The following is a 14,548-nucleotide window of genomic DNA, read 5'->3' as shown; positions in this document are numbered from 1 at the left end:
TATATATCTTAAAACAGCCGCATAGAAGGTGTTCACAATACTTGAAGGCACAAGTATAAAAAAGGCCACTACAGTTTATCAAAATACTACTTTTCAATTACATATGCTATCATAACATAGCATCTTTCGAGCACTGCATCTCTATTACACGAGCGCCTTCAAGGACTTCCTGAAAATAGTGCTCGGAAGGTACTCGGCTCTTGTCCGAATCTCGGGACGCAACAACGGTGGTCTGCATCTCTGCCCAGTATGTCTTAACACGGGCAAGAGCCATCCTTGCGCCCTCTACGCATGCTGACGTCTTCATTGCATTTATACGCGGCACCGCGTCAAGGAATTGCTGCACCTAACTGAAATAACTCTTCGGCTCCGGTCTCCCAGGCCACAGATGACCCATGACGTACTTCATGGCGAGTCCGGACAATCTATTCAGCTCGGCCCATTGAGCCAGGCGATCGTCCACTGCTAGTGGACGCTCTGGATTATGAAACTGTGACCAGAAAAGCTTTTCCACTTCGCGATCTTCCAGATCTCGAAAGTGTTCGGTCGCATCAGCAGCGCTTGCTGCCAAATCCAGATAGGTGTCCTCCACACTCCACATCCGGTCCAACGGAGCAAACTTCGGATCACAAACCTTCCTCCGCAACATAAAGGGCTTTCCAGCCGCAATCTGTTCGGCCTGACGCAGCTCCTCTTTCGCAGCTCTCATCGCAGAGCGAGCATCCTTGGCATCGGCAACGGCCGTCTCTAAATCCGTCTTTCTCGCCCGGTCTTCTTTCTCAAGAAGTTTGCAACGGTCTGCAGCGCTCTTTAACTTCTCGGCCATCTCAGCCATCTCTTCTTTGCTTCGGCAGTGAGCAGCCTGTTCGGCTCTCAACTCTTCAAGGGCCTTCTTGGCAGCCGCATTGCTTTTTCCGGCTTGCTCCTTAGCTCGGGCACGTTCTACCCTAATATTCTCCACGGCGGCCGTACCATCTGCGTCAAGCACACACATTGTAAGACACTGGCATGAAGCTCCTCTTACCTAATGCTGCCCGAAGAATTACACACCTTGAGCCTCATCAAGCCGCTTGTTGACAAGCGCGATGTCGGCATCTGCCACGTCCAGTTGTCGCTTTAGTTCGGCCACATCATCAGTTCGGCTTGATTTCGGACACCTCACCACCTACATTCAATGGCGACATCTTAGACCTGGGATTATGATCCTCTGCGCGCCATCATTTATTGACACCGCGTAGAGTCTCAGGGGCTACTATCTACACAGGGCGCATCTTATTTATGCGCAACTAACAAAAGTGTACATTATCTAACGTACCTCAAAACCCGTCAGTAAACTTTTGACGACCTCATGCAATCCGCTTTCTGCGAATGAAATCCTTTCAATCACCGTGCCCATCAATGCACGGTGCTCTTCTGAGATAGAAGCTCGCCCCAGCAGAATCTTTAGTTCCTCCGGCCGAGCACCAGACGGTGCCGGACTTGTCCTATGGCCTCTTTCGAAGGCCGGGCGCGGAGAGCCTCGGGGGGCCACATAGCTATCTTCCGCCCCTGCCGGATTCGGAGAAACCCTCCACGACGACACCTCAGGGTCGCCCGCCTCGCTGGGCGGCACGGCAGGGGGGAGGCGTTCCGCTCTCCATCATTTCCGGAAGAAGATCCCCCGAAGACGAGCTCTGCTGCGAAGGGCTGAGGTCCGATCTACAAGGTAAAATTTCGGTTAATCTTCTCAGATATAAAATCAAGGATTTATCTCATCCCTCAAAAGGAAAATCTTTTCTCCACTTACGGCTCGCTGGAGGGCTGATCCCCTTGAGGGCGTAGTCCGGCCAAGGAACTCCCTGGCGTCGGACCCTCTGACGAGGATTTTCTCCCCCGTTTTGAGGCCATGGTTTCCGGGTCGTCAAAGGCGGCTCTCTTCTTCCCCTTAGGAGAGGAACTGTCGGTTCCTCCCTTCGGAGCAGTCTCCTTCGAGGAGGCCATAGCTTCCTTGTCCTCCCCCTCCAAAGGCATTATCTCCAGCATCCTGACCAACACGGGATCCGGCCTGGTTTCAGGAAGGGGAGCCGGACACCTGATCAGCTTCGCCTTCGCTATCCATTCCTGTTTAAAAGGACGGCTCTTTTAGGGGCAAGTTTATGACAATTATACGGATAGAAGGTCTGGGCACAGGGTTGCTTACTTGAGTATCCGGGCGATGGCAGCTCAGGCCTGCGTCCTCGGTTAAATCCGGACACGTTTCTTGTGATCCGAAGAACATTCTATACATCTCCGCGGGCGTTGCGCCCATAAAATTCTGGAGAGTTCGCGGTCCCTCCGGATTAAACTCCCACAGGCAAAGGGGGCGACGTTTGCCGGGCAATATTCGGTGAATCAGCATGACCTGCGTCACCTTGACCAAACTAAGGTCTCCTTCCAAGAGATCCTTAATTCGGCCCTGTAACAGGGGCACGTCTTTGGGCAAACCCCAATCTAATCCTTTGTTGACCCATGACGCTAGCTGTGATGGGGGACCCGAGCGAAAGGCAGGAGGCGCCGCCCACTTGGCGCTCCTGGGAGCGGTGATATAGAACCATTCTCGTTGCCACATGCCGAGCTCCTCTTGGAAGGAGCCCTCGGGCCATGGAGCATCGACATTCTTATTTATGACGGCACCTCCGCACTCTGCGTGCCGTCCCTCGATCATCTTCGGCTCCACTCCAAAAGTCTTGAGCCACAATCCGAAGTGAGGAGTAACGCGGAGGAACGCTTCGCACACAACGATGAATGAGGAAATGTGGAGGATGGACTCCGGGGCTAAGTCATGAAATTCCAGCCCGTAATAAAACAGCAGCCCCCTCACGAAGGGATCCATCAGGAAGCCTAACCCCCGAAGGAAGTGAGACATGAACACCACGCTCTCATCGGGCTGGGGATTGGGAATAGCCTGCCCTTGAGCAGGCAACCTATGCGGAATTTCGGCGGTCAAGAACTTAGCCTCTCTCAACTTTAGCACATCCTCCTCCGTGACAGAGGAGGGCATCCATCAGCCTTGAAGGTCGGAACCGGACATTGTCGAAGGTCCGAAGCGCCTGGAATCCGAAGCCTAGGGTGTTGGAACTCGAGGCGATGGGCGAACTCGTTTGAGATTGGAAAAAGGAGTAAGGCCTTGGTCTCTTTATAAGAGGTTGAATACCAGGAGCCCTCCCCGTAACCGTTTGGGACTCGCCTTTAATCGAGAAAACATGCTAACAGGCACGATTGGGTTACCCAGGTCCGTATTGATGAGAATCCCGTGAGTAAAGGGGACACGATCTCTGCTTTGACAAGACGTGCCAAGGAAACCGCCTCGCAAAACATGCTGAGGTGGAAAATTAAAAACGATTCGAGTAAAGGACTTGGCTGTAGTGTGATGGCGCACTACAGAATACGTCAGCAGATTTGACTTGTGTTAATATTATTCTCTCTATGGCAATATGTGGAAACTTATTTTGCAGAACCGGACACTACTCTTGGTGTTTACAATCTTCTATGAAGGATTTGGAGGAGGAACCCGCCTTGCAATGTCGAAGACAATTTGCGCGCCGGACTCGTCGTCATTGAAGCCTGGTTCAGGGGCTACTGAGGGAGTCCTGGATTAGGGGGTGTTCGGGTAGCCGGACTATACCTTCGGCCGGACTCCTGGACTATGAAGATACAAGATTGAAGACTCCGTCCCGTGTCCGGATGGGACTTTCCTTGGCGTGGAAGGCAAGCTTGGCGATGCAAATATTCAATATCTCCTACCATTATAACCGACTCTGTGTAACCCTAACCCTATCCGGTGTCTATATAAACCGGAGGGTTGTAGTCCGTAGGCAATCAACTCCATACACAACAATCATACCATAGGCTAGCTTCTAGGGTTTAGCCTCCTTGATCTCGTGGTAGATCTACTCTTGTACTACCCATATCATCAATATTAATCAAGCAGGAGTAGGGTATTCCCTCCATCGAGAGGGCCCGAACCTGGGTAAAACAAAGTGTCCCCTGTCTCCTGTTACCATCCGGCCTAGACGCACAGTTCGAGACCCCCTACCCGAGATCCGCCGGTTTTGACACCGACACCCTCCTTGGGGAGCGCCATAGGAGGCCGGCCCTCCCCTCCTCCACTCCTTTATATAGGGGGGAGGGGGCACCCTATAGACACACAAGTTAATCTCTTAGACGTGTGCGGTGCCCCCCTCCACAGATTTCCACCTCAGTCATATTGTCGTAGTGCTTAGGTGAAGCCCTGCGTCGGTAACTTCATCATCACCGTCAACACGCCGTCGTGCTGGCGAAACTCTCCCTCAACCTTAGCTGGATCTAGAGTTCGAGGGACATCACCGAGTTGAACATGTGCATATCGCGAAGGTGTCGTGCGTTCGGTACTTGATCGGTTGGATCGCAAAGACGTTCGACTACATCAACCGCGTTACTTAACGCTTCCGCTTTCGATCTATGAGGGTACGTAGACACAGTCTCCCCTGTCGTTGCTATGCATCCCTAGATAGATCTTGCGTGATCGTAGGATTTTTTTTGAAATACTACGTTCCCCAACATTATTGGAGCATGATTTTTGAAATCCTGTGATGTAAAAGATAGTCTTGTCCTATTTTACATCATCTATTGGAGATGCTCTAAACCCCGAGCGCAGGAGCGCACACACGCCACGGTACCCTGAATCACGCGTCCACATTTAGAGCAAACTATCACGTTGTTATCCCAATTGCGGTTGCCTTGAAGAATGTAGTTGCAGTTTGGTGGAGACACTTGCAATCACGTGCCCAGTGACGTACATGCAACAACCCCCCTCTCCCCCGACAACGCCACTTCGGCAACCTCCACTCCCCCTGGTTGTAGTTGCATTCGGGTGAGACACTTGTGGTTGTGTGTCTAATGGCGGGCATGCTAATGGCCTCCCCTGACAAACTTCGCTTCCACAATTTTCACCCATTGCAGTCACGTTGAAGACATGCAATTATAGTATGTGAACACTTGTAGTTGCGTGTTTAGTGGTTGACATGCAACTTGGTCGGGGGTAGGCAAGTTGTGTGCCGAGGGTGAACATGCAACTGGGTTGGGCGAGTAGGTCGGGATCAGCAAATTGTGTATCAAGGGTGGACGTGCAATTTGGTCAGGTGAATTGTATGCCATGGGTGGATATGTGAGTATGCCAGGTATGACCAAAAGTTGTGAGTTGAGGGTGGACATGCAACTAGATACGTGTTGTGGCAAATTGTGTGCCGAGGATGGGAAAAGAACTGAGTTGGGTTAGTAGCATATGGAGGATGGACATGCAATTGGGTCCGGGTCAGACATGCATGTCGAGGGTGGACATGCAACTGGGTGGGGAGAGTGGGTTGAGGCCGGGCAAGTTGTGTGTCGAGAGTAGACATGCAACTAGGTTGCATGAGTTGCATGTCAAAATATGAACATGCAACTAAGTAGATATCGAGGGTAGGTTGCGCGTCGAGGGTAGACAATCAACTTAGTTGGGTGAGTTGCATGTCGAGGGTGGACATGCAGCCGGGTTGAGGTCGGGCAAGTTGCATGTCTAGGACGAACATGCAATTTGAATCAGTTCAGCAAGTTGGGTGTACATGCAACTCTACACCCAACAATCTCACTTGGAGTGGTGTTGATGCATGTGTTATTTTAGTCGGGGCCAGCACTTGCAGTTACGTCTTTAGTGACGGGCGGACATGTAATTGTCCACCTCTAAGAAAATGTCATCTATAATACCTAAATAGTTCATCTCCACTATCCTATATCTCTTGACATGAAGCCTATCCACCTCACCACATATGCGCCACACATGTCAACTCAGAAAAAAATCAAAAAATCATGTAATATAATTATTAGTTAGTGCTACGCAACAATCCTGGGGTCGTTTGCTCTTCGTCTTCTATACACAAGGAGGCTGTCCTCATATTTGTTTCCAAAGAATTGAGGGTACATCGAAAGTCAAACCGATGGGCCTCGCTCTCCCATGCTCTCCACCTCCCCATCTTCCCCGTACACATTATCTTGCCCATTTGCTTGATCTCCCTCGCCACGAAGCTCTGCATGTTTCTGTAGTAGCCATCTACCGAGGTTGTACTCACAATCCATCGCCAAATAAGATCGATGGAATTGTGCGATGTTGTCCTCATCGTTCGCTGCCGTTTAGGACAGCCGCCACCTCGGACTGATAAGGATTGAGTTTCACCTCCAGTGGTCGTCGTTAGGCGGCGCAGCCCATTGCCCTCCACGGCTCCAGTCCCCCGGCCAGATCCGTCTCCGAGAGGAGCATAACACGCATCAGGATGTCAACGTAAGCTGCAGCATCGACGCGCCCGACCACGGCCACCTCAACGTGTGATGAATCCACCTCCTCAAGGACGACCTCCAACACCACCCTGCTGCACGGAAGTGAAGACGCCGCCGGCCGTCCTATGACTTCCCCCGGCCCCGCTAAATTGCCCTTTAAACAATGGAGCGGCATCGCTCCCATGATCCCATCTCTCCAACATTAGGTTGGTGTTTGTTCATCCATGACTATATACACATACATCTATTGCAGTTTTTTTTCTGCTACCATTTATACACAACAAATGACAACTTTGTCCAGGAAATACTCTGTCCCAAATTGCATTTATCTCATTGACGGATAAATGATGGGAGACTTATTTACCTTTCAAATGAGAATATAGCAGCTAAATACGTACTAAATAGTTAAATTCCTGACACTTCAGAACTGATGTGGGTTTGAGAATGCATAAATTCAGACAGATTTGAAGGATACGAAGACTAATGAATTCTGTGTCTTCCTTCTGCTTCTCATGTTTCCAGAGTGCCAGGAATGATGAGGAGCTATGTGGGGATTTTGATACGGCCATGTAGATGTCTACAAGACATTAACAATGCATTTTCACCTTTTCTAATTTTTTCGAATTTTCATATCATTCTATAAAAGGTTGAAATAAACATATATTTATATATTCCTTTAATGGTTTTACCATTTCTTACTCTGTATTATCATCCTATATAATGTTATAAATTCTCACCGCAACGCGCGGGATATCATCTAGTTTCTACAAACCTCACACCCAACAATCCTAGTTACAGTCGCGTTCAAGGCATGCAGTTGTAGTCACGGGCAACACTTGCAGTTGTGGGGTATATGTGTCATGTGCAGTTGCATGTTAAGGGATGGTTATGCAATCGGGTGACATTTCACTCCATTTTCAGTCTCGTTGTACTCACTGAAATTGCATGGTATGCATAATGTATGCAACTGTGGACGGGTTATAACACGTGTGTGTATAAATTTGATGAGAAAATGAACAAAAAACACTACATGACCTAGATTGACACACGAACCATACACAAAAATGTGTATTGATGTATATACATGTACTTCAGGTAACAAGAAAAGAACACAAGTCATAAAGAGAAAACACACCAAAATGTACAATATAGGAGGGAGGCAGTGCTTGAAGTTGTCGTGGTTATCTCACGGGCGGGTTCGCGAGACGACAGATGCCATGGGGTGGCTTGATGTGAGGGCAAGACTGCTGTGGAGATCAGGGGACGAGATTGGGCAAGCAGCACACGGTGATTTACCCAGGTTCAGAGCTCTCCGGAGAGATAATACCCCTGTATACGTAGCAGTACAGAGTTGCTCCTGGAGCTGTACCCAGAGGAGGAGGAAGGAGGCTAGGAGCGCTCCTCTTCCCTGCCTCATGTGTGAGTGTGTGGCGTGAGAGCGAGAGAGATGTGAGCATGTGTGTCTCCTTGTGGCCAAGTGAGGCTGTGTGTGAGGCCTCCCCTGGGTACTTTATATACTAGTGCCCAGGGACAAGGGGTGGCCCACACACCCACTACACTATTGAGATGTCATATGATGATGCAGGCTACAGTGCACCACTATTGGAGCGCAGTGAAGTGTCACATGAGGCAGGAACAGTGTTGGCTGCTCATCTACAGTGCTCTACTCCGTCATGTCTGCGAAGGTCCGACGGGACGTCTTTGTTGACTTGGCCAGATTCTACCCGGACGGCTCAACCCGGACAGGACTCAACCCGGATAGGCAGAACCCGGCCAGGGTGAACCCAGACAAGGAGAACCTGGCCAGGCTGAACCCGGACAACACTACAGGAATCAACTAGTTTGCCGTCTGGCGAGTACAGACGGCAAAGACCGTAATACAGACGGCAAAGAGTTTGCCGTCAGCTGGCTGACGGCAAACATAGACGGCAAAGAGAAAGTCGGCAAAGGCTACTTTGCCGTCAGCTTTTTGTTAGCCTGACAGCAAAGATTTTGCCGTCAGCCAAACTACCTTCGCTGTCATCCTCCTATATCACAGACGACAAAGAAAAGCATCTTTGCCGTCAGCTAGAATCTTCCTTTTGCCGCTTGCCTCAAAAATCAGAGACGACAAAGAAGTTTTTATATATTAAAAAAAGAAACAAACGGACCACGACAAAAATCACAGTATGCATCAACACTTTCTGTTCCAAGACTCCATGAATGAATTTCAAAATACAAAATTGTTTCATTTCATGGGACAAACAGATTACCCACGAACGGATTACACAGTGTAGACACAAATGAATTACATATAATACAAGAGGGATATCTCACAAAAAAACAAGAGGGATGGGGCTCAATGCGTCTGCCGCCGCGCCGGAGCTTGTCACCCTCATCCGCGAGGTGGTGCGGCACTACAGCATAGAGGGATGGGACTGGGGGCCGGCGGGGGCGACATGGTAGGGGCTGGAGTCAGCGGGGCCAAAGCGGGACGGGGCGGGCTTTGCGTCGCTAGAGGCGGAGAGGGAAGGTGCCGGCGGCCTGCGGGGGCAACGGGGACGGGGCCAGCGGCCGACGGGGGCGACGAGGGAAGGGGCCGGCACCGGCGGCCGACGGGGGCGACGGGGTAGGGTCGCTGAGGTCAGCCGTGGCGACGGGTGGCTTGGTAGCCGGCGCGACGGGGGCCGGGGACGGCGGGCGAGGCCGTGGCCGGCGGTCGAGGTGGCGGCCAGCGAGGCCGCGGGGCCGACAGGCGAGGTGGGGTGGGCGCCGGTGTACTCTGGATCGAGGGGAGAGAGAGGTACGAGGGAGAGAGAGTCGTGGTGGGGGTGGGGTGGAGGATAAGGTCGGGTCGTGGGGCGTGGCGCAGGGCGCGTGGGCTGTGGGGCGTGGGGCGTTGGGTGGAGGATAAGGTGGATGTGTGGACCGGATTCTGCCAGGTCACCGATCCACGTGATCGATCCGTGGGATGTGTTTCTTTGCCGTCCGCGTTTTTATTTGCAGATGGCAAAGAAACATTATTTGCCGTCTGCAAATAAAAATGCAGACGACAAAGTTTTTGCTGTCTGTATTTTCCATTACAGACGGCAAAGTATGCTCTTTGCCATCTGTAATATAAAACGCAGAAGGCAAAGATCTTTGCAGTCTGTATTATTATTTGAAGACGGCAAAGTGAACTCTTTGTCGTCTGTGTTTTTTTGGTAGACGACAAAGTCTATTTTGCCATCTGTTTTTCTTTGCCGTCTAATGATGATGGCAAACCCTTTCTTTGCCGTCTGCCCGACAAAAAGCTGACGCCAAAGATGCCCCCTGACAGCAAATTAGTTGTTTCCTGTAGTGCAAGGAGAGCCCAGACAGGGAGAACCTGACCGAGGTCAACCCAGATGGTCAACCCGGCCAAGGTCAACCCGGATGGTCAAGCCAGCCAGATTCCAGCCAGCCAAGTTCCAGCCAGCCAGGAGGCACTCCCCTGGTAATGTTTTGAAGCGTTGTTTCGCCGTCTTGGGCATACCCTGGGGATCATCCCCCCGACAAAGGTGCTCATGAATGCAGCTGTGTTGACTTCCCCCTTCCCCCTTGCTCGATATAGCACATGAATACCCCTGCCCCAGTTCACCTCTCCTCAAATCCAAAGTGACATAAAAAGGAAGAAGAACAGAGGGGTGGGAGAAGAGATTGAGAAAAACGAACCCTCGTGGGAGGAGACAAAAACATAAAAGAGAGCGTACAAGCGGCCTAGAAAAAATGACCCATGAGATAGCACGCGCAGGACAAAAGTGAAGGAAATATGCCCTAGAGGCAATAATAAAGTTGTTATTTTATATTTCCTTATTCATGATAAATGTTTATTATTCATGCTAAAATTGTATTGATCGTAAACCTAAATACACGTGTGAATACATAGACAAACAATGTGTCCCTAGTGAGCCTCTACTTGACTAGCTCATTGATGAAAGATGGCTAATGTTTCCTAACCATGGACATGAGTTGTCATTTGGTAACGAGATCACATCATTAGGAGAATGATGTGATTGACAAGACCTGAAGAAAATATGCCCTAGAGGCAATAGTAAAGTTTTTATTTATATTTCCTTATATCATGATAAATGTTTATTATTCATGCTAGTATTGTATTAACCGGAAACTTAGTACATGCGTGAATACATAGACAAACAGAGTGTCCCTAGTATGCCTCTACTTGACTAGCTCGTTAAGCAAAGATGGTTAAGTTTCCTAGCCATGGACATGTGTTGTAATTTGATAAACGGGATCACATCGTTAGAGAATGATGTGATGGACTAGACCCATCTGTTAGCTTAGCACTATGATCGTTTTGTTTATTGTTATTGCTTTGTTCATGACTTATACATGTTCCTATGACTACGAGATTATGCAACTCCCGAATACCAGAGGAACACTTAGTGTGCTATCAAATGTCACAACATAACTGGGTGATTACAAAGATGCTCTACAGGTGTATCCGATGGTGTTTGTTGAGCTGGCATAGATCGAGATTAGGATTTGTCACTCCGTGTATCGGAGAGGTATCTCTAGGCCCTCTCGGTAATGCACATCACAATAAGCCTTGCAAGCAATGTGACTAATGAGTTAGTCACAGGATGATGCATTACGGAACGAGTAAAGAGACTTGCCGGTAACGAGATTGAACTAGGTATGATGATACCGACGATCGAATCTCGGGCAAGTAACATACCGATAACAAAGGGAACAACGTATGCTGTTATGCGGTTTGACCGATAAAGATCTTCGTAGAATATGTAGGAACCAATATGAGCATCCAAGTTCCGCTATTGGTTATTGACCAGAGATGTGTCTCGGTCATGTCTACATAGTTCTTGAACCCGTAGGGTCCACACGCTTAACATTCGATGATGATACACTACTAGGGAAAAGGCTAGCAGCAGCGCGGGTTCTAGGTATATCAGTAGCGCGGTGACCGGTGCTACTAATAAGGCGCTACAGCTAACCCTTAGCAGTAGCGCGTGCTCATTGGCGCTACTGCTATACAAGTGTAGCAACAGCGCGCCTCGTGGAAGCTCGCTACTGCTAATAGCGCTAGCGCGCTTTGCCGGGATGCGCTACTGCTACTGTGGCGCTGCTGCTAACTTTTCTCGACTCACTAGTGCTAATTTTAGTAGTTTTTTTGCATATTTGTTTTGTATTTGAACAGGCTTTATACAAGAATCTTTAGCAGATACAAATGTCATCATGATACACATACAAATGGGTGGGAGACCACAAATGTAATCATAGCATATACATACAAATAGTCTCTTCATAATCATCAACCAATACAAAGTGGTATCTCGTCATCATCTCGAAAATAGCGATACATGCAAGTCTCGAATACTTGCAACTACAATGTCATCCATCTAAACAATGGTATACGTGAGGAGAGCTATCACTATGAGTGAGAGCGGAACTATGCAGTATATGAGGCGGCGGTTACGAGTTCTCTCTCGCACTACTGTGAACCTCAAGTAACTAGCTTCTCCTTCTTGTCTGCTTTTGAAGCCTTTATGGCTGGCGCCCGAGACCCCATTCACTTGCGCCTGACACTCAGGCCACTCGTTGTACACCCCCGGAACCTTCCCTTTGTACACGACATAGCACCGCCATCTCGCCATCAAGAAACTAGGTACCTGTTAGAGATGCATGTTCATCAAGAGGATGTACAATCATATGCAACAAAATATATTAGAGCAACACAAAAAAGAAAGGGTTAATGTAGCGACCCGACCTCAAATGGTCAAGTCTCTGTGCTTCAGTGTCATTCCTGGATCGGTAATGCTGACACACACAGTACTCGAAGGATTTATAACAGAGTAGCAATCACACACTTATTACATCGGATGTCTCAAAAGAGAACTTATTACAATAAATATGGCTTAAGGCCATCTAATACGATAACAGCGGAAGGCTTGGAAGATAAAGTGAGTCCATCAACTCCAATGGCATAGCTGAGCTGCACAGCAACGACCTAACGAACCTTACTCCTCGTCTAAAAAGTCCGCAACATAATACGTTGCAGGCCGAAAACGGGCCAGCACATGGAATATGCTGGCAATATAACACAGTAGAGCAAGAACAGAATAATGCTATCACTACATGCATATATGGCTGGTGGAAAGCTCTATGGTTATAGTTTTTGCGAAAAGCCATTTTTTTCCTACAACAAAGGAATAGATTTTAATTTAACTATCATGGTAGTTGAAACATCATTGAGAAGGTTCCTCCAACTCAATCCCAATTATAGTGATTAACAACCCAACAATATTAATTAAGAGTGATGAGATACTTAAGATACTCCAAGTACTAGATACTCAAGATTGTCCATAACCGGGGACACGGCTAACCATAATTAATTTGTACACTCTGCAGAGGTTTGCGCACTTTTCCCCACAAGACTCGATCGCCTCCGTTGGATTTCTCGCACTACATGGTGTTTGAGAAACGGATGACCGAGACACAATCTTTCAGAAACATTAACTCTCTACTCCGGACAGACCATACCAAACCTACATCCCTCTACCTGCTGATTTGCCTCTTCAAGAGCTTCACGTAACTTACTCAACTATGCTAGAGCCCATAATAGCTTGTGGCTGCACACGGAAGTTTCTAGCATGAATAATCTCAGTTCCCTTTGAGCCTGGGTGGCGGTCCATAGGAAGATCACACGGGTACTCCGGGATTTCCAAAAAATACAGGCAACACTGGGTACTCTAGGTGCCTCAATCCACCCAGATGTTTATTTAAGTTGCCACTGTAAGTTAAACCAATATTTAACAATCTCACATCTGTCATGGATTTCACTCTCCCAAACCACGTCTACGAGCATAGCATAGCAATATAAGTAACGCGTAGAAGTAACTCCCAAGGGTTTGAATGTAATAGGGCAATAGGTTCTACCTCATCAACTACTTCCCAACCCACAAGTTAATGACATCTTAATCATGCAATGTTTGAGGATTGGAACTAATGCATAAAAATTGGGTATGGAAAGAGTATGATCAATGTGTTACTTGCCTTGCTGACAATCCGCATAACCTACAGACAACAAATAACACGCTTCGCACTCCGGGAATTCTATCACAAACAAACAATAGCATACATAAGCAACAAACAAAGAAACATGGACAAAACTCAAATAAGAGAGATTGACCAGAAAGTTCAACTTAAGAACTCCGGTTTGCAAAAAGAAATCAAACCAAACGGAGCAACGAACTCAAACGGCGAAAGAAACAAGATCCGTTTACTAATCTGGACTAAGGTCAAATTTTACAGTACCAAAATCTTGGTCAAGTTGGTTAAGAGGAAAGAGGGTCTCGAGACGAAGATCTAGGCGCTTGAATCGCCTGATTCTGACTAACGAACGAAAAGATAAACAGAAACGAAAATCAGATCAGAAATCACGATCTAGAGTAATCGCGGAAAAATCCGATAAAAATAAAACTAACGAACAGACTAACAAATGAGCGTTCGTTATCTGTAACTAACGAGCGAAAACCGTTTGTTGAAACGAATGTACGAACGAACGTTGTTATACTCTAGATCATCATTGCATATCATATTTCATCGCATTTTGGTTGATCCTAGAAATTCTACGCAACTCAAGGACCCTCGGAGAGAGTTGGGAATTTCGTTATTTTCATATTTGAGTTTTCTCAAAATTTGAAAATAGGATCATTTGATTTTATTTATTTCATCTTTAATTATTTCTATTATAAAAATTATGAGAGAGGGAATAAAATGACTTTCCCAAAATAAAGAAATATTGAGGGTTTAATAAAAAATCAAATAAGATTTTATTTTGGTTTTATTTTCTATTTTATTTGAATTTAGGAAAAATTGCATGTTTTCAAAAATTACATTTAGAGCCAAGAAAATGTTCATCCTGTTCTAAATATTTTATTTAGACAGAGACAATTTGTTTTGGCATTTTTGTATTTTTATTTATTTTTCTAGAATTTTTAGTTGCAGCGATATTGTTTTAAAAAAACGAGACCCCGCGCCCGACTGGGACAAGGGCCCAGCCGAGCAAGCCGGCCCAGCCGCCCGCCACCGCCTCTCGCCGGGTCAGGACAGGAGTCCCGACCAGCGCCGCCGCCGCCCGAGTCCGGGGAGGACTCCGCCTCCCGAGGCCGACCCCTCCCCCAAGTCGCCTCTCCCCGCCCCCTTTATAACCACCGCACCCTGCAGCCCACACCGCCGCCGCCTCCTCACGCCTTCAGCGCAG

This window comes from Triticum aestivum, chromosome 3A (assembly GCF_018294505.1).
Source record: "Triticum aestivum cultivar Chinese Spring chromosome 3A, IWGSC CS RefSeq v2.1, whole genome shotgun sequence".
Lineage (NCBI taxonomy): Eukaryota > Viridiplantae > Streptophyta > Magnoliopsida > Poales > Poaceae > Triticum > Triticum aestivum.
The sequence above is the reverse complement of the archived record's forward strand: the minus strand, read 5'-3'. Positions refer to the sequence as shown.